Below are 24,595 nucleotides of genomic sequence, written 5' to 3'. Positions count from 1 at the left end.
CTTCTCCCAGCACTGCTTTAGACTGACAGGCACAATGGGGTTGATTTACTAAAACTGTAAATTCCAAAATCTGGCGCAGCTCTGATTAAGACTCTCCAGCCTTAGTACATCAATCCCTATGTATTATACACAGGTGCTGAAGTTAATAGGCAAAGATCGAAAATTTTATCTTATTGTTGGATAGCAAGTTCCTTTTCTCTACAGCATACAGGAAGGTTCATACCTAACATGGTGCCACATATGTGAATGTGGGAACAAAATTGCCTCCTACACTATATACCTGGTATTTAAAAAAATAAACATTAACTCAATATAACTTTATTGGTTGCAAAAAAGATGCAGTGCTTTACTTGTCCAATAGCTCTTTGGCAGGAGCATAATCTTCCCAATGTCATTGATCTTATTTAGATGTAGCTGGAGAACCATCAGCTTAGTCAGTCCACTAGGTTCTAGTGCTGTGGGTTGAAGTTGTCAGGTAAGAAGGGGGCATCAGTTTCTGAAATCAACTTCACACACATTTTTCAGATAACTACTCAGTCCTTAGTAGCTTACTATACTTTTCAGCATTTAAGATATGAGGGCCACAGTGTAAATTATTAGTCCTCCTACCTACAACTACCACCAATGCAGTAAGCAAGAACTGAAAGAGGTGGTGTAGTAGTAATTAAAACACAATCAAACAAAACAAACAAAGAAGAAACAGTTGTAAGCTGGGCTACACATTATACTAATTTTTTTTGTTCAAATTACTTTAGATTTACCTTCAGCTACAGTATGTAGGGCAAAGGCCTGAAGGATTGCATGCAATTTGAAAACGTTTAGGTTTGACCTCATATTATGTGGTTTTGGTAAATCTATGTGTCCATTCACACTGGTACGACTTGTCAGGCGACTTGGTCAGCCTGACAAGTTGTGCACCGTCGCGCCCATAGTGTAGTACAGGACCGGTTCTAATAGTCGCTCCGACTTAGAAAAAGGGTCCTGTACTACTTCGGGGCGACCTGGAGGCGACTTGCATAGACTTTCGCTGCACGCGACTTCACAGGTCGCCCCCTAAGTCGGAGCGACCTAATGTGAACGGGGACTCAAGGAAAACTGTACATGAAAATTGTATAATGTGTAGCCAGCTGTAGTTGTAATAATACCACAATATTTTATATTATGTCACGATATTATTAGCACTCCTTCACACAAATACTTCATAACCCTAACACACATGCATTAAACAGTGGCTTTTTTTTGCAGGATTACAAACAATTATCTTGTTAGTTTTGACCTGAGGAGACACTCTGGGATTTTTACAGCCTGAAGTTAGGCATACATAGGCTCTTTAATTAAAATTACACAGATGTAGAACACAACAATCCAGTAAGCAGCTTTATAATGTTATACACTTCTCACAAGTCTATCCCAAATGTCTCTGTTTTATTTGTCTTATCTCCTTCTTATCTCTTTTATAGTTCTTGGTCTTACTTCCTACTTATTATTCTCCTATGTGGGGTGTTATGGTAATGCTTTATTTTATATCCATATGTATCATAGCCTTGTATTTCTGTTCCAGTAACCTCAAAGCTTAGTGAAAAATAGTAAACAGTTACCTCTGAAAATTATATGTAGTTTGGACTTCTGGTTGACTGAAATAGCCAGACTAGCAGCATTTTCAGAAAGAGATTGACAATGTACATGTTCCCTCAGTAAAGGTTTCTTTTAATATTGGGATCATATGAAACTTACTGGTTCCGCAGAGGAAACATTATAGGGAATTTTAAATCACAAAGCCACTTTACAAACAGAGTTGCAGCACCTAGACCTGCTTCATCCTAAAACAATGACAGCTGCAAATGTTTTGTTTGTGCCCTTTCTAATGGCAGGGATTACAACTACCTTCCATGTAAAACAAAAAATACTTTACAACATAAAGAACAGACACAGCAGTATAATTTATCATAGTTGCATGACAGGGCATGGACCATACTAATGGAACAGTAAGTATTATTTTCATTATTTATTGATTTTTAAGTATGGCACATTGTAGTAGAATTGGACTTAACAGCAGTGGAAATTGTGGTTTTAATGTTTCCTTTAGCCCCAATGAGGTTGATTTACTAAAGGCAAATAGATTGTGCACTTTGCAAGTTCAGTTGCATTCTGCAAAGGCATTTGCTCCAGAACGTAGCAAATAGGCTGAATCTTCACTTTGCAAACAATACCCAATTACATGCACGGGAAATAAAAAAACTGCATTTTTGCTTGCACGTGATTGCTTGATGGAAGTCAACAACGCCCCCTCATTTACTAAGCTCTGCACTTGCAAAGTACCCAGTCTTTTTGCTTTTGAATCAATCCTAATGTGTTGTATTAGAAAAGGTATACAAATGAGTGTACACATAAAGCAATTTAATTTTGTCTGTACAGTACAAAGGGTTGTAAGGGGTTTGGAAAAATAAGAATAAGAATAAAAAAAAAAAGGAAAAAATTACTAGGAAGGAAAGTAGAGAAATAAGGTGAACAACAAGTAGTTAGATATAACTGGTAGGTAAATAACAGGAAGAATTATTAGACACTTCAATATTACATATTAATGAAATGCTAGCCTAGATCTAGTTTCATCTGAACTTGCAACCTCAAGGAGTGTCCTTATGGGTGAGGTGGTATCACTTCATCATTGGTATGTGTAAATATCAGGCACACCTCCTATCCAGAAAGTGTTTAGGTGACACATTGGGCCTAAATTATTAAAGAAGTAAGGATTGTTCACTTAGCAAAGTCAATGTTCATTTATACCTGGTACAAACTATGAGTTTTTTTTCCAATCAAAAAAAAAAAACTGTCAGCTCCGGTTGGAGCTACTGTACTAACAATCTTACATTGGTACAGCCATCTCCCCCACAGAGCTGTTGTGTTCTGACAGGGGGATAGCCCCCCGCCAGAACACTCCAATGACTGAGAGCGCTAATTGAGGAGCGGTAGCTGCTGATTTTCCAGCATGCTCGTCAGACAGAAGCCTTCATTTATTCAATATGATGAAGTAAAGATTCAAAATCCATTACTGCAGAATTGGTCCAAAGATGAATATTTCTACTAAAACAGAGCACAAGTGTTAATCATCAATATTTTCTAGAAAATATTGCAAATATATTTAGCAAAATGTAATTCCCTACTAATTATTCTGTGCTTTTCTGTGCAATACTGTCCGACTCCTAAACCATTATTCAGCATGGTTCAGTTACTGATAAAAGCCTCCAGGTATATGTAGCCTTAAAAAAATTTTGATGTGACATTACTGGTATGAGTAGCACGAATACCTCAAACGCAATGATGATGTATTTGACGAAAGTCAGATGTCATTAAGATTTCAGGAAAAAGGGTCCACCCTGGATTGTTCACAGATCTGACATGATTTGTAGAATTGTTCCAGGAGGTTCCTTTAAATTTTGGCAACCACACATCCACCCACTTGATTCTGTTGGGGTTCTTCTTGTGATTCTTTATGCAGGGGATTCAGGAAAATGTGATTCAGCAGTGCCTTGCATTGTTCTTGTGACCTCAGGGCCTTTCAGCTTAAACTGCAAGAACATTTGCAAGTCAATGGGCTTGATATACACCAGTCAGCCATAACAGTACGGCCACCCATCAAAACCAGGGCATGAATTCCACTAGACCTCAGAAGCTATACTGTAGTATCTGGCACTAAGCTGTCAGCAGCAGATCTTTTAAAGTGATTTTAAAGGCAGATATTTTTCTTTGTTTAAATTAACAAACATGTGATACTTATCTGCTCTGTGCAGTTGGTTTTGCACAGAGCAGCCCGATCTTCCTCTTCTCTGATCCCCCACTGGTGCTCCTGGCCCCTCCCTCCTGCTGAGGCCCTCAAAGCAAGCAGCTTGCTATGAGGGCACCCGAGCAGGCTTCACTGTGTGTCCATTACCACATGAAGTGTGGCATGTTCTGCTGTCTCAGCCAATGAGGAGGAAGAGACCCGAGTGAGCCACTGCTCTTGTGCACATTGCTGGATGGAGATGGGGCTCAGGTAAGCATTAGGGGGGCTGGGGGGGGGGCTGGGGGGGGCTGGGGGGGGGGGGCTGCTGCGCACAGAAGGTTTTTTACCTTCATGCATAAAATGCATAAAGGTAAAAATGATTCAGCCTTTACAACCTCTTTAAGTCCTGTAAGTTGTGGGGTGGGTCTCCAAGGATCAGACTTGTTTTTCCAGCGCATCTCACAGATGCTTAATTGTTATGTTCCTTAAACCATTCTTGAATTCATTAGACTAGGCCACCTTCTTCCATTACTCCTGTTCAGTTCTGATGCTCACGTGCTGATTGTAGACACTTTTGGCTGTGAACAAGGGTCAGCATGGGCACCCTGACTGGTCTGCAGCTACACAGCCGATACACATGAACTGCCATGCACGGTGTGTTCTGACACCTTTCTTTTGGAACCAGCAATAACCTTTTTTTATCAGTTTGAGCTACAGTAGGTCTTACATGGACTCAGACTACATTAACCAGCCTTCATTTCCCACGTGCATCAATGAGCCTGGACTCTTTAGCTGAATCACCAGTTTTCCTTCCTTGGACCACTTTTGGTAGGTCCTTACCACTGCAGACCAGGAACTTCCCACAGGAGCAGCAGTTTTGAAGATGCTCTTACCCAATGGTTAAGCCATTATAATTTGGCCCTAGTCAAAATTTCTCAAATCCCTAAACTTGCCCATTTTTTCTACTTTTAAAACATCTACTTCAGGGACATCATGTTCACTTGGTGCCTAATATATCCCACCCACCTTCAGGTGCCATTGCAATGGGATAATCAATGTTGTTCCCTTTGCCTGTAAGTGGTCATAATGGTATGGCTGATCAGTGTATAGGGATTGGAGACTGTTCGATAATTGAATGTTCACTGGGCAAAGTAAATAGGGTGAAGCCGTGTCTTCTTCAGCCAACCAATCATGTGCTAATAAAATCCTGTTTTGTGGGGTTTTCAGAGTAAACACATGTTCCCATTATTAATGTAATCCTTGATTTACCATTAAAACTATTCAAATATTTATTTTACATATATTACATATGTTATATAATCTTGTTAGGGCTTAGGGTTATTCACTGGAAACACCACAATTAGTGATTAGTGAGTGCCTAATGTAAACATTAAAGTATATGATACCCCAACATTTCATATTCCTGATATGTGCTTGCTGTATTATGTACTCGTATGAAAAAGGAAAACAGGCGCCACACTAAGTGCAGTATATCTGGATAAACGTTTAATAGACCAAATAGAAACAAACGATGATATAAAAACAGCATATCAGTAGTAAAGGGAATGGTAATCCCAGTGTCCAAATTCAGGATGGCACAAGCGGTCTCAAAGCATCGGGCTGTAACGAGTGGAGGATCGATACTTCCCATCTACTGGGGAAACAGCGCTGGCCGCTCTGACGTCACTTCCGGAATACGTACTGGCGCCGGCGACGCGTTGTTGGAGCATGCGCTCCTTCCTCAGGCCGATAATGCGCCATTTTGCTCAAGGGCTTAAGTAGACAAGGAGGCAGAGCCAGCTGGGTCCTAAAGAGTGCCAATAATCCTTACTCAAGAGGAACCCGCTGTGACACTGAACAGGGGCAGTGTGCATTATGAGAAGAAACCAGAGCAGTAGTCAAAATATATAGTAACAAGAAATCTGTTACAACTAGTTCTCAACAAAATAAGAAATTTGGAATAAATGGAAATAGGAATTAATGTAAAAATAAATAAGAATAAAAATAATAATAAAAATAATAAGGAAAATAATAATGATAATAATGATTGGAAAAAATAGAAAAAATAAGAAAAAATGAAAAACATGAAAAAAGATAATGAGAAAATAAAAATAAAAATAAATATAAAAATAAAAATAATAAAATAATAAAAATAAAATAATAATAAAACATGCTAACATTAAATTATACAAGTTTAAAATACACATTGTATATGTATACATCCACATATTGTTACACATAGGGATATACAATACATAATACAATGATATAATAATAATAATAAAACCGTAAATATATGTATAAATATCATTACACTAAAGAATATCATTATTCTTTTTTTGAAAAATATCATTATTCTTTTTTAAAAAAAAAAAAAATTATATCATTATTCTTTTTAAAAAATATTTTTTTTTTTTATATAAAAAATATATATAAAAAATATAAAAATATATATATATAAAAAACACACTTCCTACATAAAACAGCCCACATGGGCATGTGAGGCAATAAACAACAAACTCTGTGGAGCAATTGTAAAACTGTGTCAATGGGTATGTTTTTCCTTTTGCTAAAAACTTTTTTTGTCCATGAGTGACGTGTTTACAGGTCAGACACAGTTTTTTGCGGCATTGGAACATTCCAATAAGTGGGATCAAACAAGGTCTCTCTAAAGATGATATAGGGGGACCCTTCAACTTACTGGGTGCCACCATGCTCTTAATGTTCCTTGCTCTTCTGTAAGTGACCTTGGGTTTGGGGGGTAAATTCTCCCTCAGATGGGGGTCTTCCAGTAAGATTGGCCAATGCTTGACCAGAATTTTCTCCATTTTTTTAAACTTAGTGTGAAATTGAGTCACCTTGGATGGTGGCAACTCTTAAAATGTAGGAAGGAACATTTTAAGAGTTGCCACCATCCAAGGTGGATAAATAACATCCCCAAGAGCCAGTTCTGCAGACTGAGAAGAAACTGCACCAACGATAATGATTATATAGAACAGAGTGCCCAACTCAAGAAAAAATTTACCGATAAGGCTTTTCCGGAAACCCTTCTTAACCATGCTCATAACATCTATTTGGCCGGCCACGAAAGTATTAAAAAGGTAAAACCTGATACAGAAGCTATTATACCTAGATTTGTGACTCAATTTCACACTAAGTTTAAAAAAATGGAGAAAATTCTGGTCAAGCATTGGCCAATCTTACTGGAAGACCCCCATCTGAGGGAGAATTTACCCCCCAAACCCAAGGTCACTTACAGAAGAGCAAGGAACATTAAGAGCATGGTGGCACCCAGTAAGTTGAAGGGTCCCCCTATATCATCTTTAGAGAGACCTTGTTTGATCCCACTTATTGGAATGTTCCAATGCCGCAAAAAACTGTGTCTGACCTGTAAACACATCACTCATGGACAAAAAAAGTTTTTAGCAAAAGGAAAAACATACCCATTGACACAGTTTTACAATTGCTCCACAGAGTTTGTTGTTTATTGCCTCACATGCCCATGTGGGCTGTTTTATGTAGGAAGGACAATCCGCACCCTGAGGAAGAGATTCGGTGAGCACCGCAGGTTTGTGGAGGCTGGTGATGATAAGCACAGTGTTCCACGCCACTTCCTGCTGCATCATGAACACCTGTCTCTCGGCCTCAGGGTGTGGATTATCGAGTCCATACCTGCTACTTTGGCGCCTGCAGAACGTTTTAAGAGATTATGCCAAAGGGAGGCCTATTGGATATATACTTTGGACACTTTAGTGCCGGGTGGTTTGAACGAAGAAATTGAGACCAACACTCTCATATGACCCCATCCAATAATTTTGTATTGGACATCTGAGAGTAATGCCCCACCACCTTGTTTATACCCTTTTATAACAATTATGTATGGAGCCAGAATAGGATACATTAGTGGATGGTTATATTGGTTGATGGTCTTTTAGATAATTTTATCCTCCTTTCTACGGTGTTTTTTATATATATATATTTTTATATTTTTTATATATATTTTTTATATAAAAAAAAAATTATTTTTTAAAAAGAATAATGATATAATTTTTTTTTTTTTTTAAAAAAGAATAATGATATTTTTCAAAAAAAGAATAATGATATTCTTTAGTGTAATGATATTTATACATATATTTACGGTTTTATTATTATTATTATATCATTGTATTATGTATTGTATATCCCTATGTGTAACAATATGTGGATGTATACATATACAATGTGTATTTTAAACTTGTATAATTTAATGTTAGCATGTTTTATTATTATTTTATTTTTATTATTTTATTATTTTTATTTTTATATTTATTTTTATTTTTATTTTCTCATTATCTTTTTTCATGTTTTTCATTTTTTCTTATTTTTTCTATTTTTTCCAATCATTATTATCATTATTATTTTCCTTATTATTTTTATTATTATTTTTATTCTTATTTATTTTTACATTAATTCCTATTTCCATTTATTCCAAATTTCTTATTTTGTTGAGAACTAGTTGTAACAGATTTCTTGTTACTATATATTTTGACTACTGCTCTGGTTTCTTCTCATAATGCACACTGCCCCTGTTCAGTGTCACAGCGGGTTCCTCTTGAGTAAGGATTATTGGCACTCTTTAGGACCCAGCTGGCTCTGCCTCCTTGTCTACTTAAGCCCTTGAGCAAAATGGTGCATTATCGGCCTGAGGAAGGAGCGCATGCTCCGACAACGTGTCGCCGGCGCCAGTACGTATCCCGGAAGTGACGTCAGAGCGGCCAGCGCTGTTTCCCCAGTAGATGGGAAGTATCGATCCTCCACTCGTTACAGCCCGATGCTTTGAGACCGCTTGTGCCATCCTGAATTTGGACACTGGGATTACCATTCCCTTTACTACTGATATGCTGTTTTTATATCATCGTTTGTGAGTACTTTTCTATTTGGTCTATTAAACGTTTATCCAGATATACTGCACTTAGTGTGGCGCTTGTTTTCCTCTTGCAGCTCGCCACAAGTCCCTTCTACTTGTTTACAGAGCAGCCTGCGGAGTGTAACATATGGAGACGTATGTACATGGACTTTTTATATGGACTTTTCCAATTCAATTCAATATCTTTAGGCTACTGTGTTAATTTAAGTAGCATATGTCTGTATTGGAGCTTGTGGAAGTTTTTGGACACTCATTTCCCCAGTTGTGCGCCAGGTTTACCCCCCCTTTCTTTTCCAACTCGTATGAAAAAGTACCCTGTTCTCTTTAAATTGCTTCTTTTGCGTGAAATACCTGGTGTTTCTGCCAGCCCTCATCCTTTCCTATTTCAAACTGACCATGGAAGCACATCCATCCCAGTGTGATCAGTTTTCTTCTTTGCATTCTACTTTGGAGCTTAGCCTGTCTATAATCCATTGGTTAGTCTAATAATGGCATGCTCCCTGATTAGCAATTCATTGGGTAGATCAGTGTCCTGCTGTTGCTCTGCCTCCTGCTGATGCCCCCCTACCCAGCATGTTACAGTGTATGTCTTTCTCAGCATTCTCTCCTGGACTGTGCCTGTGCTCCATTGAAGCTGCTGCTGCCTCGCCCTCTCCATAGTCACAAGGAGTTTCTGCTGCCACCTCTCTAAGCCCGGTATGCAGGTGATCATAGAGATCATGTCATCACTCATAAAAAAAATGTATTTATCATTTTGTTTATATATCTACACAAACGCTTTGCCTTGCACTTCTTATAAAACAGAATGGATTCTTTTACAAGGTAATTGCTCCTATATACTTTAATAATGTTTGCATTATTTTTTGATTTCATTGTCGAAAAAGGAGTGTCAGACTTGCTGGTAACTATGGTAAGTTGTATTTTACCAGCTCTTGTTATTATCTACACTCTTTGGCATGGTTACTGAGAAAATCTGTCCTATATTAAAATTAATTATTTAAAATATAGAAAAAGAAATGTTCACCGTTTTGCACAGTAATATACCATTCCAGGTGAATAGTCGACTAGATGTACAGCAGAGGAAAACAATTCTCGAATTTTGTAGGCTTGTTTTTACAAGAGTTGGATGAAAACTGACGCCACACCTCAGCCTAAATCTGTTCTGATTTTAAGCCAGTGGTTTCTGTTGTAAGTCACCAGGGCCACTCCACTGGGTGTGTACAGTGACAGAGTAGAAATAAAGGAAGTGAAGAGCCATAGCAACACTATACACATAAGAGAATTATTTGTTATGTATTATTGAAGTGATACAATTGTATATTATATGAGGCAACATATAATTATGTATAATTATGCTAAACTTAGTGTTAGGTAACACTTTGCTTTGCACACAAAAGTGAATTAATTAGTCCCAAGTTAAAATTAATTCATCACATGTGATGGCAGATTATAGTGTTGTAGAACAGACTGAAATACCATAGAAAAGGCATAAAAGGGGACATCACTGCAATGTACAAATATATCAAAGGGGACTCCAGTAATTGTAATGAACTGTGTACTCTAAGGTACCCGAAAAGGACATGTGGCCATGATTTAAGGTAGAATAAAAGAGGTTTACCATAGATTGTGGAAAGGGTTATTTACTGTTAGAGCAATAAAATGGAACTCCCGCACCCTCGAAGTGGTACTAGCTTAGAGTGTCTATAACTTTTCCTTAGGAAGCAGGATATACAGGGCTATGGGACTTGTTAGAAAATAAACACACACATACACACACACACACACAGAACTGGATATACCTGTGTCTTTTTTTTTTCAAACTTATAAACTATATAACTATCTACAAATATGAAGAAAGCTGCATATAGTCTGGATATTACATATCATTGTGAATGAACACTTCAGGAAATTATTCAAAATAATGTTTCAACCTCCCATGGCTTCCAATACCACCTCTATGCTGACGACACCCAAATCTATCTCTCGACTCCTCACCCCCCCCCCTCCGCTCAATCTCCTCATGTATCATAAACCTGCTATTGAGTGACATATCAGTATGGATGGCACACCACTTTCTCAAACTCAATCTTTGTAAAACTGAGCTTGTAATATTTTCTCCTCTCCCATCCCCTCTCCATGTATTCATGACTTTGCCATTGAGATCAACTACACAACCATTGGTCCCTTCCTTCATGCCAAGGTGCTAGGTGTAATCCTAGACGCTGACCTCTCGTTTAGCCCCCACATCCAATCACTGGCTAAATCATGCCCCCTAACCTCCGCAACATTTCCAGAATCTGCCCCTTACTGACGACGACACCGCAAAACAACTTATTCACTTATTGGTTATTTTGCGCCTTGACTACTGCATCTCCCTCCTCACTAGTCTACCTTTACACAGGCTATCCCCTCTTCAGTCTATTATGAATACTGCTGCTGCTAGCCTAATAAACCTTACCAACCGATCCATGACTGCTGCTCCTCTCTGCCAATCTCTTCACTGGCTTCCCCTACCCCATCATATAAAATTCAAAATACTAACCACAACATACAAGGCCATCCATAACATCACACCCAGCTACATCACCAACCTCATCTTCAGCTATCACCCAAATTGTCATTGTCCAAAGACGTCCTGCTTTCTAGCTCCCTTAATAACTCCTTTCATGCTTTCCGTCAGGACTTCTCCTGGGCCTCTCCTATCCTCTGAAACTTCCTGGCCTAGTATGTCTGATCAGCCCATACCCTGTCCGCCTTAAGACAATCCTTGAAAACTAATTTCTTCAGGGAATCCTACTCCTCCTCCACCTAAGAACTGTACCTGATTCATCTCTATCAGATCATCCCCTGCAGCTATTACCTTTTGTACCACCTCCCCCTCCCTTTAGATTGTAAGCTCAATGAGCAGGGCCCTCTTATTCCTTCTGTATTGAACTGTATTGTCATCCTTCTATCCCCTTTATATTGTAAAGTGCGGCGTAAACGGTCGGTACTATTTAAATCCTGTGTAAACGTAATAATAATAATAAATTAGAGTTTCTCAGCCAGGGTGCCATCTGGCTTCCCTGTGGTGCCACAAGTACAGGAGCCAGCCTGCCCTGGATCAGCATCATGAGTTATCATAGATGGATGGGCTGAACATGGTGAGGGACTCTGATGTGATGGGGTAGGGAGGGGGGGCTCTGTATTATAGGAGTAACTGTGATGTGATTGGGAGAATTCTGATATGGTGGGGGGGTCTGATGTTTAGGAGGGACTCTGATGTGATTGACAGAATTCTGATATGATGGGGGGCTCTGACCTAAAGGAAAACATTTATTGTAAAAAAAAATAAAAAATAGAAAAAAATGATATGACAGTGTCAGTATCTAATAAATTATTTGAAAAGTGTACAGTAGAATGAAATACCCCAATCACATAGAAGGCCATTAAAACCTGACCCAGAACCTTATTTAACATGGGAATACAAACATGGAGTTTTTATCTAACATAAATATTGAGTGAAAAAAGAAAAAAGAAAGCATTGAAATAGCACCTTTAAAATGTGGTTGATTTGTTATGCAAAAAATATTTTGTACCTTTTAAATTGTATTACATTTTTGCTTTAATTAATGTGTAGTTATTATTTTGCAGAACATTCTTGTTTTAAAAAGATATAAGAATTTCAAAAATTGCATGCCTTGTAACTACCATCCGAGGACTGCCACTCTTTCCCAATCAATGAATTTGATTTTCATGAGTCACATTGGTACCCTGACCACCAAGATCATAATAACACAAAACACAGTGCTACATTTTGAGTCAACGTTCATACCTGTACTCTATATATCCTAAGTCAGTTGCCATTCTTCTAGAATTCTTTTTTGAAATTAAACTAAAGTATGAGACTCATGCACAGACTTTAACCAATGTGATATTGAATTTGTATTGTATTTCTATCCACCTTTATTAGCAGCCTCTGCTTAAAGTGTTCATGTACTCAAACTATATGTGCAGGTGGTCACGCCTTATAGATCATAATGAGAACTAAATTGAGAATAAGAGATGAACAACACATCAATCAAGTAGTACTTAATCTTAACTTCAGACAAAGTGGAAAATAATCTTTTCCCCTCTCACTGCAGGCACTCCCTTTACCCATGACATGACTACACACACTCCCCTCCCCAGCTGTGTTCCTCTCAAAGCTATTTCACGAATTCCATAGATGTGAAAGCAGGCGGCGTTGTATACAGATCATACAACAGTGTTCTGAACAGACAGCAGAGTGCATTCATGGAGAGACAGACTGAAGACTGATTTTTTTTATACAGTTCAATAAAACATTGCTTAAAGCAAATGGCAATCTTAGAAACTTTGTGTATCTGAAAAATGCTGTATTTAGTTGGCTGGTTATTTTGAATATTTGTATTGGTGTCAGTAACTCAAATCTTGGGGCACCATGCAGGAGGAACTGTAAAATGGGGAGATATATTATTATGTATGATTTTAGTAGGTAAAGGAGAGTAGGAGGAGGCCCTACTTTTAACTTTTTACTTTATTTTATAAACTAAACTACCATCAGTTAGGCTATTAGTGTGTCGGTGCTGCTCACTATGATGATGATAACAATGCAAATTACAGTGAAAGGTGAAGGATATTGCAGCCTTGGGAAAAAATAAGAAGTAAAGGTTTTTCTTTTATCTGGTTTGACAAGCACATTGTGGTTATTTAACAAAGGAATTTTGCATAGCCACCCTTTTGGAAAAAATCCACATTTTAGAATTATTGAGCCCTCTGAAAGGAAAGGTAACCAGCAGGTACCAATGTCATGTCTAAGATGAGCTCTTCTCTTTCTTCACTGCATCACCATTCCAACTATACAACCTCTATCAGCCCTGAGGAAAGCATCAGCTTTAACAGCATCATTAATGAATGATGTAATGTTCTTTACCACATGCTGCAAATTTCCATTTTGTCAGCACTCTGTAGTATTTTGCCACTTTATGAATACTGGATAATCATCATTAACATCACTATTATGACTGTCATGGTATTTGCAGAGCAAGATGGGTACTTGTTTATAGCAGCAGAACAAGGCTGAAGCCACTCACCAGACCTATAGGTTTGCGACTGGAAAAGATTCTCACAGCCTATCTATACCACCCTTAGCCCTAAACCCATGAACTCATGTGTTATTAGGCCTGTGGACTAGGCCAGTGGCCTGAACTGAATCAGTTTGCCATCCAGCTGTTATCTTGGTGACTTTAGCAAAATTAGAGGTGGACACAACACATCCAAAAACAAAAACTATCCATAGGAAATGTTCAGAGTTTGGTTCACCCTCAGTAAATTATTTAGCCATGGACAAACAATTTCAGTCACTTCTTCCCCAATACCAACAAAACAATATATACATAGTTACATAGTAGGTGAGGTTGAATAAAGACAATAGTCCATCCAGTTCAACCTGTGTAGGTGTGTGTGACTGTAATCATCTAACATAGCCCTTTATCTCCTGATCCTTGAGATGTAAGTCTAAGAGTCTTTTGAAAGTCACCATACTACCCGCAGAAACCACCTCTTGTGGTAGACAATTCCACAATCTTGTAGCCCTAACAGTAAAGAACCCCCCACGTTGCCTGAGGTTAAAACGCTTCTCCTCTAATCGCATTGTATGTCCTCGAGTCCTCATGCAATTCCTTCGAATGAACAGCTTTTTTTCTAAGCTGAGATCCCCATTAAGATATTTATAAATTGCTATCATGTCCCCTCTCAGACGTCTCTTCTCCAGGGAAAATAAATCGAGCGATTGCAGCCGCTCTTCATAGGTAAGGTCCTCCAATCCCCTAATTAGTTTAGTTGCCCTTCTCTGGACTCTCTCCAGCTCCAACACATCCCTCCTGAGGACTGGCGACCAGAACTGGACAGAATACTCCATCACCACCATTAATGTCCATCACCACCATTACCTGTCAATATACCATTTTGTTTTACATTTTATTTTTGTTTAGCAGTCAGCAACCCTAATATCCTGTGTGTTGCTGCCTCATGTGTTGCTTGCAACTTTTCATGGTGTTCTCTGGGCTTCTAGCTTATACACTGGTGCTACCACAAAACTTTGGCTCCAAAAGAAAAAATAATGTAAATAAATGTCCTTTTCAATAAAAAAAGAAAAAAAATCATTTCATGTTCTGGGAAAACTGATTATTTAGTGCTGACTAGTGTTGAGCGAACACGGACTGTATTATTCGGGTCCGTACCGGATAATTGGATTTTTGTTACCCGGACACGGACCCGAAAACTTTACTGTATGTTCGGGTTTAAAATCCGTGTTCGTTAATTTTATTTCCTGTTTTGTATGTAATGGCGCAGTTTTAATGGCGGGCTTTCAACAGCCAATCAACAAGCGTTTAACTGGTGAGCCATAGAAGCTATCCCAGCCATGCCTACTAATGGCATGGCTGTGATTGGCCAGCTGAAGCATGTGACCCAGGTCTTTATAAGCTAGAGACACAGCGCGCTGTGCATCAGTCTGCTCTAGTGTAGGGAGAGAGCACACACAACGGTGCTGGCTGCTGCTGATTAGGGACAGACAGGGAAAAAAACCGTTGTGACCGAAAAGAATGCAGGGACAGGTCGGAGTGTAGGCAGGGAAAGATATTTGAGCATTTTAGGGACAGGCTGGAGAGATTAGGCAGGGACAGAACAATCGTCCGTTACCGATCTACATCGATTTTGCTGTGTGGGGGGTGGTGCAGTGAACAATCTTTTTGCCCTCACTTGAGCCCACTGAGGAGGAGGAGGAGGAGGGAGAAAAAAAAATATTTTTATCAGTCTGTTGTGTGCAGCGTTCAGCTATATTTTACTACAGAGTGCTGTTCTAATCTGCTATTTAAAAATTACAAATTTAAAGGGGAATTTTCTTTTTTAAGAGCACTTGCCATGCTCTTAACTACACTTTGCTGCCATTTGCAGCACTCTAGCCCTTTCCATTGTTTTTTTAGAGCCATTTTAGTGCCTGAAAGTTCGGGTCCCCATTGACTTCAATGGGGTTTGGTGTCCGGGTAAAGTTCGGAAAAAGTCCGGGTCACGGACCGGGACTTTTTTTTCAAGTTCGGCCGAACCCACCGAACACGGACATCCAGGTGTCCGCTCAACTCTAGACACACAGACAAAATCTTAAAAAGTCTGCTAATATCTTCAAATAACCTAAATGCATACTTTTTGTCATTCATTTAAATATGTACCAATACCCAGGAATGATACATCAAATCTAAATATCTTGTCAATGAGAGCACTCTGTCTGTTGGCACTCCCACTTTCATCATTTTGGCTAGGATTGTGTAATCAACTCTTACCTAATAAATAACTACCAGTACCACATCCTAGTGTGGGAAACAAATGTCTCACCTTCTTCATAATAATGAAAACATTGCTTTTCGCCATTGTATGTGTTAACATGCCTGGGCAGACACCTCGGTTAGGCTGTGTAGTAGTACAGAAACAAGTTACAACAATATGGAAACAGGCTTCAATGACAAGCCAAAAGCATGTATGATCCATTGGGAGAAGACATGTAACTCTGTAATGACACAGACTGGAAAACTGGACAGAGTGCATTATTTAAAGTGAATTTGGTAAATCCAAATTACAATTTAAAGTGAATCTATTATCTTCCCAAAACAGGGCAAAATAAAGAATTCCCCTTATCTGTTCTGTCATAGCTTACACAGGGCTAAGGACCTTCCCCAACCCTCAAGTGACAGTGCGATGCTCGAGTAATGTATACTACATATTTGGAAGAAGAGAAGAGGGTCACATGCTCCCCTATACCTACAAATAATGAGCATTTTCACTTTTTCCTAAGTGTTGAGGCGCTTACCTAAATACAGAAATGCAATGCCCAAAATACTATACAAAAACAGAAAATGCAAAAAAAATTGAAAATTTGAATAACTATCAGAACAATGCATACAATTAATAACAAATACGGGTCCTTACCAACATATAGCCAGGTGGGAGTCTTGTCCTTCTGATCGGATGTTCCAGAATGTCCTGCAGAAGGAGTGAGATTGCGCCGCCGCGGGCACGTGCAGTGGCGCAATCTCGATGTGCCTGTGTCCCTCGGACACATAGCAACAAGTAAATACAGCCGTTGTAACGGCTTTGATCTCTTCATCTCCTCACACTGATCCTGTCAGTGAGGAGAAGAAGAGACGATCTGTGCTGCAGCCAGGGGATTAGTGAGTTTGAAGCATTTATTTTGCTAATTACTCACTGATCACAGGGGGGGTCTGTTCTGGTAATCAGAACATTGATTACCAGTGCAGACCCTGGGGGGTGCCACTAGAGCCACCAGGGATGCCCACCCATGGCCACCAAGGATGGCAATTAGGGCTCAGGGAGCCTGCCAGTGGTGCCCTCCCTATCAGTGCTGCCCACCATTGCCATCTATCAGTGCTGCCCACCAGTTTCCATTATTGCCCACCAGTGCTGCCTATCAGTGCCCATCAGTGCCACCCATCAGTGCCTATCAGTACAGCCTATCAGTGCCACTTGTCAGTGCCCACCAGTGCCACCTATCAGTGCCGCCTATCAGTGCCCATCAGTGCTGTCTATCAGTGCCCACCAATGCTGCATATCAGTGCTACCTATCAGTGCCACATATCAGTGCCCATCAGTGCTGCATATCAGTGCTGCCTATCAGTGCTGCCTATCAGTGCCACCCCATCAGTGCCTCCTCATCAGTGCCTGTCAGTGCGTCCTCATCAGTGCTCATCAGTGGAGGAAAAAACGTATTTATTTACAAAATTTTATAACTTAAACAAAAAACGTTTTTTTTTTTCAAACTTTTCGGTGTGTACCAAAAAAGGAAAAACCTTGCGGTGATCAAATACCACCAAAAGAAAGCTCTATTTGTGGGGGGAAAAATGACATAAATTTGGTTTAGGTATAGTGTTGCATGGCCGCGCAATTGTCATTCAAAATGCAACAGCGCTAAAAGCTGAAAATTGGCCTGGGCGCGAAGGGGGTGTAACTGTCCTGTATTGAAGTGCTTATATTAATTTTATAAATGAAACAATCTTCCAATCAACTTCTGTTACCAATGCGTTATTGCTTTTTTCATTCTTAGATATCTCTGCTGGTGACATTGGACATTGGATGTAGGAGCAAAGGAGATCCATGCCTAGTATACACTATACCATATAAGCTGTGAGGGTCTTGGTGGCCCAAAGGCATAAAGGCATCAGGCGAGTGGCCCCCCTATGTCAGGTGGTGGAGCACATTTATAAAGAGGAGCACTTTTAACTGAGAAGAATACACACGTGGTGACAGAAGTTGATTGGAAGATTGTTTTATTTGTTTAATTAATCTAAGGACTCTAATTAGTTATTCATTTTATGCAGGGATCTGATGGTTATTCAATGTTTCTACTTTTTTTTGCTTTTTCTGTTTTTGTTTAATATTTTGAGTATTGCATTTCTGTATTTAAGTTAGCGCCTCAACACAAGGGATTCTATATGTTTTTGGCATCATACCAAAAATTTACGGCAGCTGCCTATTAATTAGCATTATATGAGGTGCCATTTCATTTTTCTTATTTCGTTTTTTAGTGTTACATAACTATTATATAAGTAAAGTGGTTGTGAACCTTTAATGCCATGAGTGGGCCACAGCAATCATATGCTATTACTAAACTTCTTTGCATGCCCCAAAACCTAAAAATCAGTGTTTATTTACCCTATTATGTAGTAGTTCTCCCTGTCACATGACCACAATCCCCCTGCATTAGCAAACACAGGCCAGTCAGTGGCAGTGTACACTCTCATCTAGCTACTGCATGCCTGTGTTACAAGAAGGGGATGTGGGAGACGGAACTTAGTGGAGCAGAGCAGAGCTGAATGCCTGGGGGATACAGGGACCAACAGCAAGGGTGGGCATGTATATTCTCATCTAGCTACTGCGTGAGAGAAGTGAGCATCACAGTGAGTACACAAGCACTACACAGACACCAATACACATAGGCACATTTTTAACTTCCTAATCACCCACCAGATCACCCTCCAGTTATCCCTTTCACTCCCTGTCACAGTGCCACTATATACAGTATATAGATAATTTACTGATCACTGTATTAGTGTCACTGGTGACACCAGTTAGCACCATCGTCAGTCCCAGATAGGTTTAGGGTGCCCGCCATATATCCCCTAATAAAGGTTTAACCCCGTGATCATCCCCAATTAACCCCTTCACTGCCCTGTCACAGTGTCACTATATACATTGTGAAGATAAGTTATAGATCACCGTATTCGTGTCATAGGTGATGCTAGTTAGCATCAGTGTCAGTCTTCATATAGTGCCAGGGTTCCGCCACATATTTTCTAATAAAGTCTTACCCCCTGATCGCCCCCTAGTTAACCATTTCACTGCCTGTCACAGTGTCACTAGTAAAGTGTACAGATCTTTTTTTCTGATCACTGTAATAGTGTCACGGGTGACACCAGTTAGTTAGCGTCAGCATCAGCATCAGTTAGTGTCAATCCCAGATAGCGTCAGATTGTAACCCTTTGATTGCCAGTAACACTAACACACACACACACATTATATACCTCCATTACTAGTATAGTGTCTGAATGGATCAATATCTTTGATCTGATCAGAACTATACTAGCGTCCCCAATAGTTTAGTGCTCCCAAAAATGCGGCGTTAGCAAGATTAGCCCTGACTCCTGCCAGCACCTGCATTTAGCCCCTCCGCCCAGCCTCCAAGAAGTGCAGTATCAATAGATCACTATCACTTCCAATACACAGCATACAATCCCACAGCGTTAGCAGATTTAGGCCTGATCTAACGGTTCCCAAATTTAAAACCTTTCTGGGCCTATCCCTCAACATGGGCATTACTAAAAAAGAGTGAGCTGACTGCTGCCATGATCAGGGCTAGATATGCGCAAATATTGTGGTTCCTGCACTTCAGTGACAATGAACTCTGGTGTCCTCAGGGGTGACCCTGAATATGACTGGCTCCACAAAATTCCTTTATAAAATTCCAGGAAGAGATCATCACAGCCCTTCTGTATCCAGAAGGTGCTGTAGCCGAATTTCCCAATCAAGATGCAGTGAGCCGGCTGCATGAGAGGCATTTTCCAGATGTCCTCCCTGGTATCCCTACACAAAGAACACCCCCAAAAAAGATACCCTGTCTGAGACGTGACACCCGCTATTTTTGTCCCTCCTGTCCTGGCGAACCTTCTGTCCTGGCGAAACCTTGATGACTGTTTCTTTTGCTTCCACACACTAATAGAGTATTAGTATAGGGTACAGCATGGCACAGTCTAGGGCACACTAACACACAGGGTCTCGAAAGATGTTAGATGGCTATCACATTTTGAGAGACCCTAGCCTGGAATGTTTATAGTTACAATAAAAGTGTAAAAAAGACCAAAAAAAAAAAACATAAAAAAGTTTGCTATGTAAAAGGGAAAAAAAGGGAAAGTGGAAGGTGGGACTGAGTAGGGCTGACTGGCTGGGGAGAACAGGGACTTACACTGGCAGAAGTATCAGTGGGCAGCCACATTCAGCTGCACAAATCAGCCGTTGCTGACAGGGCCAGATTAACGTAGGGGCTATTGGAGCTGCAGCTCCAGGCCCCTACCTTTATATAGGCCCCGGGTTGGCCATATTCACTGTTACCGCTCTTCTGTCACTTGTAAACACAGAAGTCTGGCTTCTATGCTCGCTTCCCCAAGCAGCTCCCTCAGAACCTCCCCACACAGCACGAAGGCCGGACAAGGAGGGACAGTTGCCGATGCATGGATGTGTTTATGGGCTTCAGAGACAGCATCCCATGTGGAATTAGGCATGCATGGCTGCACCCTTCCTCCTCTGGGTGCATGCCAAGGCACGGCCCTTAAGGCCCTTCAAAATCCTCAGCACCAAGCCCATGATGCTCTTAATCCGGCCCTGGTTGCTGATCTGAGAGAGGAGGGCTCCTGAATGGCTGGATGAGAAAGGTTTTTCTAATAAAACATTTCTAAAACGAAAAAGTGGACAATACAAAAGTTAATATTATTATTCATAGACATCAAAGGGAGATGATCATTTTGCTTGGAATTCCACTTTAACTTCATAATAGTCAATAAAAATAGTTTACTGTATAGATAAATCTTGGAAATATCATTTGGAAGTACTTGGAAACCAACAAGGGCATAACTAGATTCTTGGCAAACCATGCAATTGTTGTGGAGCCCAGAAGGACTAGGGAAGGGGGTTGCTGTCCGGATACTCACAAATTATAATAAATGTATTTACTGTGTTTTTTACCAATATGAATGGCACATAGAGGAATTGTTTGGAAAAGAGCATTTGTTGCCAGCCTATAAAATTGTCTACACAACCATACAAAGCCCCTTTCTTCTGTTACATTACTTCATTTTTAAATGAACTGAATAATTTTGCATCAAAAGTTTCCCAGGGTGTGTCTGCTGGCGATTTAAATTTCTCCCATTTCAGTCTTTTAACCACTTGCCGACCGCCGCACGCCGATCTACGGCGGTCAGCCCCTCACAGGCAAAGTGACGTAGGGCTACGTCACTAGCTTGTGAGGGTCTAGGGAGCGAGCGCGCGCCGCCGGAGGCGCGCTCCTGCTCCCGCGTGGTCATGGACCCCCCCGCGCGTGTGACCGGCGGACCCGATGTCCGCCGGCCACTCTGCGATCGGCGGGGGAGAGGGAGAAAGTCAGGCAGCTTGTGTAAACAAGCTGCCTGTCATTCTCCCCTCTGTATGAGAGCTGATCATATGGATCTACTATGTAGATCCGTTGATCACTCTGCATACAGCTGAAGCCACAGCCAATCACAGTAAGAATCACGCCCCTAGGGACACACACAGCCCCTCCCTCTCAAATAAAGTTAACCCCTTCACTACCAGTGTATTTTTACAGTAACAGTGCATATATATAGCACTGATTACTGTAGAAATGTCACTGGTAACCCCAAAAGTGTCAAAAATGTCAGTCAAGGGTCCGATCTGTCCGCCCCAATGTCGCAGTACCGCAAAAAAAATCGCAGATCGCCGCCATTACGCGTTAAAAAAAAAAACAACAAAAATGACAAAAATCTTTCCCTTAGTCAGTAAACGCAATAACTTTTGCGCAAACCAATCAAAATACGCTTTTTGCGATTTTTTTTACCAAACATAGGTAGCATAAAACAAATTGGCCGAAAATGTTAAAAAATTTTGATTTTTACATTTTTTTTGGGGGGAATTTCATATAAAAAAAAGGGAAAAATATTGCTATTTTTGCAAAATTGACGCTATTTTTTTGTTTATAACCCGTGATCAAAAAATCGCACAGGTGATCAAATACCGCCAAAAGAAAGCTCTGTTTGTGGGAAAAAAAGGACGCCAAATTCGTTTAGGTACAGCGTCACACGACCACGCAATTGTCCGTTAAAGTCACGCAGTGCCGAATCGCAAAATAGCCCCTGGTCGTTTAGCAGCCAAATCCTCCGGGGCTTAAGTGGTTAAAAAGTACAAGATGATATTATTTGGTATTTCTCATTTTTATTTTTTTTGTATGAACATTTCATCATCGGGTAAAAAAACCAAGTGGCAAGCATTAGTGAATATTTTAAACATATATTTCTCCATGGCAGAGGTGGTATCCAGAGGCTAAAGTCACCCTTGGATGATGATTTGTAACCAGGATACAAACTCTCTATAAAACTAAAATAACATACTTTTTCCGCTATGTCATTTTATTTTTATTGAAATAACTCATTTGACATCAGGGATTCTTCAAGCAGTGCCTGGGTTGGTACATGAGTTCTTTTTTCTTTCTTTATAGAAATTTCTACAGCATGAAATACCCTATGCATTAAATGTAGCTTTCAATATATAATTATTATTCACTAATTATAAAGACACATGCAATAAACTTAGTGGGGTTGATTTAAAAAACTGGAGAGTGCAACATCTGATACAGCTCTGCATGGTAGCCAATCAGTTTCTAACTTCTGCTTGTTCAGTTAAGCTTTGATAATAAAACCTGAAATCTGATTGGTTTCTGTGCAGAGCTTACACAAGATTTTGCAATCTCCAGTTTTAGTTTTCATGAAAGAATACAGGCAGGGCTAACACACCTATAAATTGCACAATTACCTTGTAATGAGACAATAATATTTTTATGTGTATTAGAAATTCCTTGTATCAGTCATGTGTGAAACACTGAAAGTCTGATTGAACCTTCAGTTTAATTCGGATAAATACATTCCAGATGCATCAAAATAAAAGGTGCTCATTGTCCTACAGTTTGTTTTCTTTCTAAAGCAGACACAGTCTAAGTAGAAATGCCTGCATTTGCCAGCTTGTTGCAGATTGGGACACTTACTCTCTTTGGGTAAACAGTATTCTATCTGCAGAAATGTAACACATCTCCTACTGAGTCCGAGCTCTCAAATCAGCAGGAAACATGAGCTTTGCCAATTGCATAGCTAAAGGTCTGATTCAGTAAGGGTTCTATCAGACCTCTGCTTCCGCAAACAGAGCAAGGGCCCCACTCTACAGGGAAAAGGGTTTTTCTACTACACCTGGAATGTACTCATAGGCGTGCGCACAGGGTGTGCCAGGTGTTCTTGGGCACACCCTAATCACCCTGTGTGGCGCAGATTCCCCCTATTTAAGCTCCTGATATTTCACCAAAGCCCCCTAACAGGGCTCCTAAAATAAAAAAAAAACAAACAAATTAAAGAAATAAAAAATTGTAAAATATAACAATAACAACTACTGACACCATCCACAGCCCTACAGACACAAATCTTTGCCCTACTGACACTGTCCACTGCTCTACTAAAACCACCAGTATAAATATACAAGCACACACACATATGTGTTTGAGCTTTAAGGTGCACACCCTATTGCAATAGGCTGTGCACACCTATGAATGTACTTCATGTAGCTGGTATTAACTAAAAAATCAATTAGGCTTTAACACTTTTATTTCCACCAATGTAAGGTATTTTCCAGTGGCTGCACCTGTAAACTGACTCCTGGCAGCTCTGGCAGCTATAGCAGCTGGGATTCTGTTTAAATTTCTTGAGCTAACTGTCAGCTTTTTAGTTGATGTGATTTGGTCCAATCACTTTCAAACATAGATAAAAAATTACAACTACCACCATTTTATTCTACGACGTCTCTGCTCTCAAAAAATATATATTGTTTTTAGGGTTTTCATTAATCTCCAGGTCTAAAATGTGTACAAAAATAGGCTCAGGCAGCAAAAGCTTTAAAGCATGAATAAAGTATAGATGTTTTTAAATGCAAACACTGTAAAAGGAAATTACAAAAAATGTGCATGCATGTATACTTGCTGACATGTGTTACTTTTTTTGTACTATCCATGTTTTATATTATCCACATGCAATCTATTCTGTTCCTCTGCATTGGAAAGTGGTGATGAGGGCAGTGCCACCATCTGAGGGAAGTGATGCAATCATTCTGTCACGGCTCCCCTCTACACCTAGATAGGAGGGGCGGCGGGGGCAGCATGTAGAGAAATCACTGTCCTCATTTTTCCTCCTGTAGCTGCAGGAGGAAAATTGAGGAGATTGGTTTCTCTGTATGCTGCCCCGCCGCCCCTCCTATCCAGTTCACTTGTGTTCTGCTGTCTCTGGGCCCCTGTGTGCTCCCCTGGTCCCCCACACTGTGCTCCCTCCCCTCTTCTGCCGGCTGCTACAGTGGATGTGTCACAATAGAGAACCAGGAAGGGGTCAGTAAATATGTAATTTACCAGCTCCTTCCTTTTCTGAATGGACAGAGTCATAGTCAGTGACATTGTAAAAAATAAAATAAAATTATAAAAAATAATACAATTAAAATACCAAAAATAAAAACTACTGACACCAGTGGGTGATCTTCCAGGATCGCAAAGGTCACACTTGCAACCA

The sequence above is a fragment of the Pelophylax lessonae genome, assembly GCF_965119305.1.
Source record: "Pelophylax lessonae genome assembly, chromosome: 8".
Lineage (NCBI taxonomy): Eukaryota > Metazoa > Chordata > Amphibia > Anura > Ranidae > Pelophylax > Pelophylax lessonae.
This window is presented reverse-complemented; position numbering follows the sequence as displayed.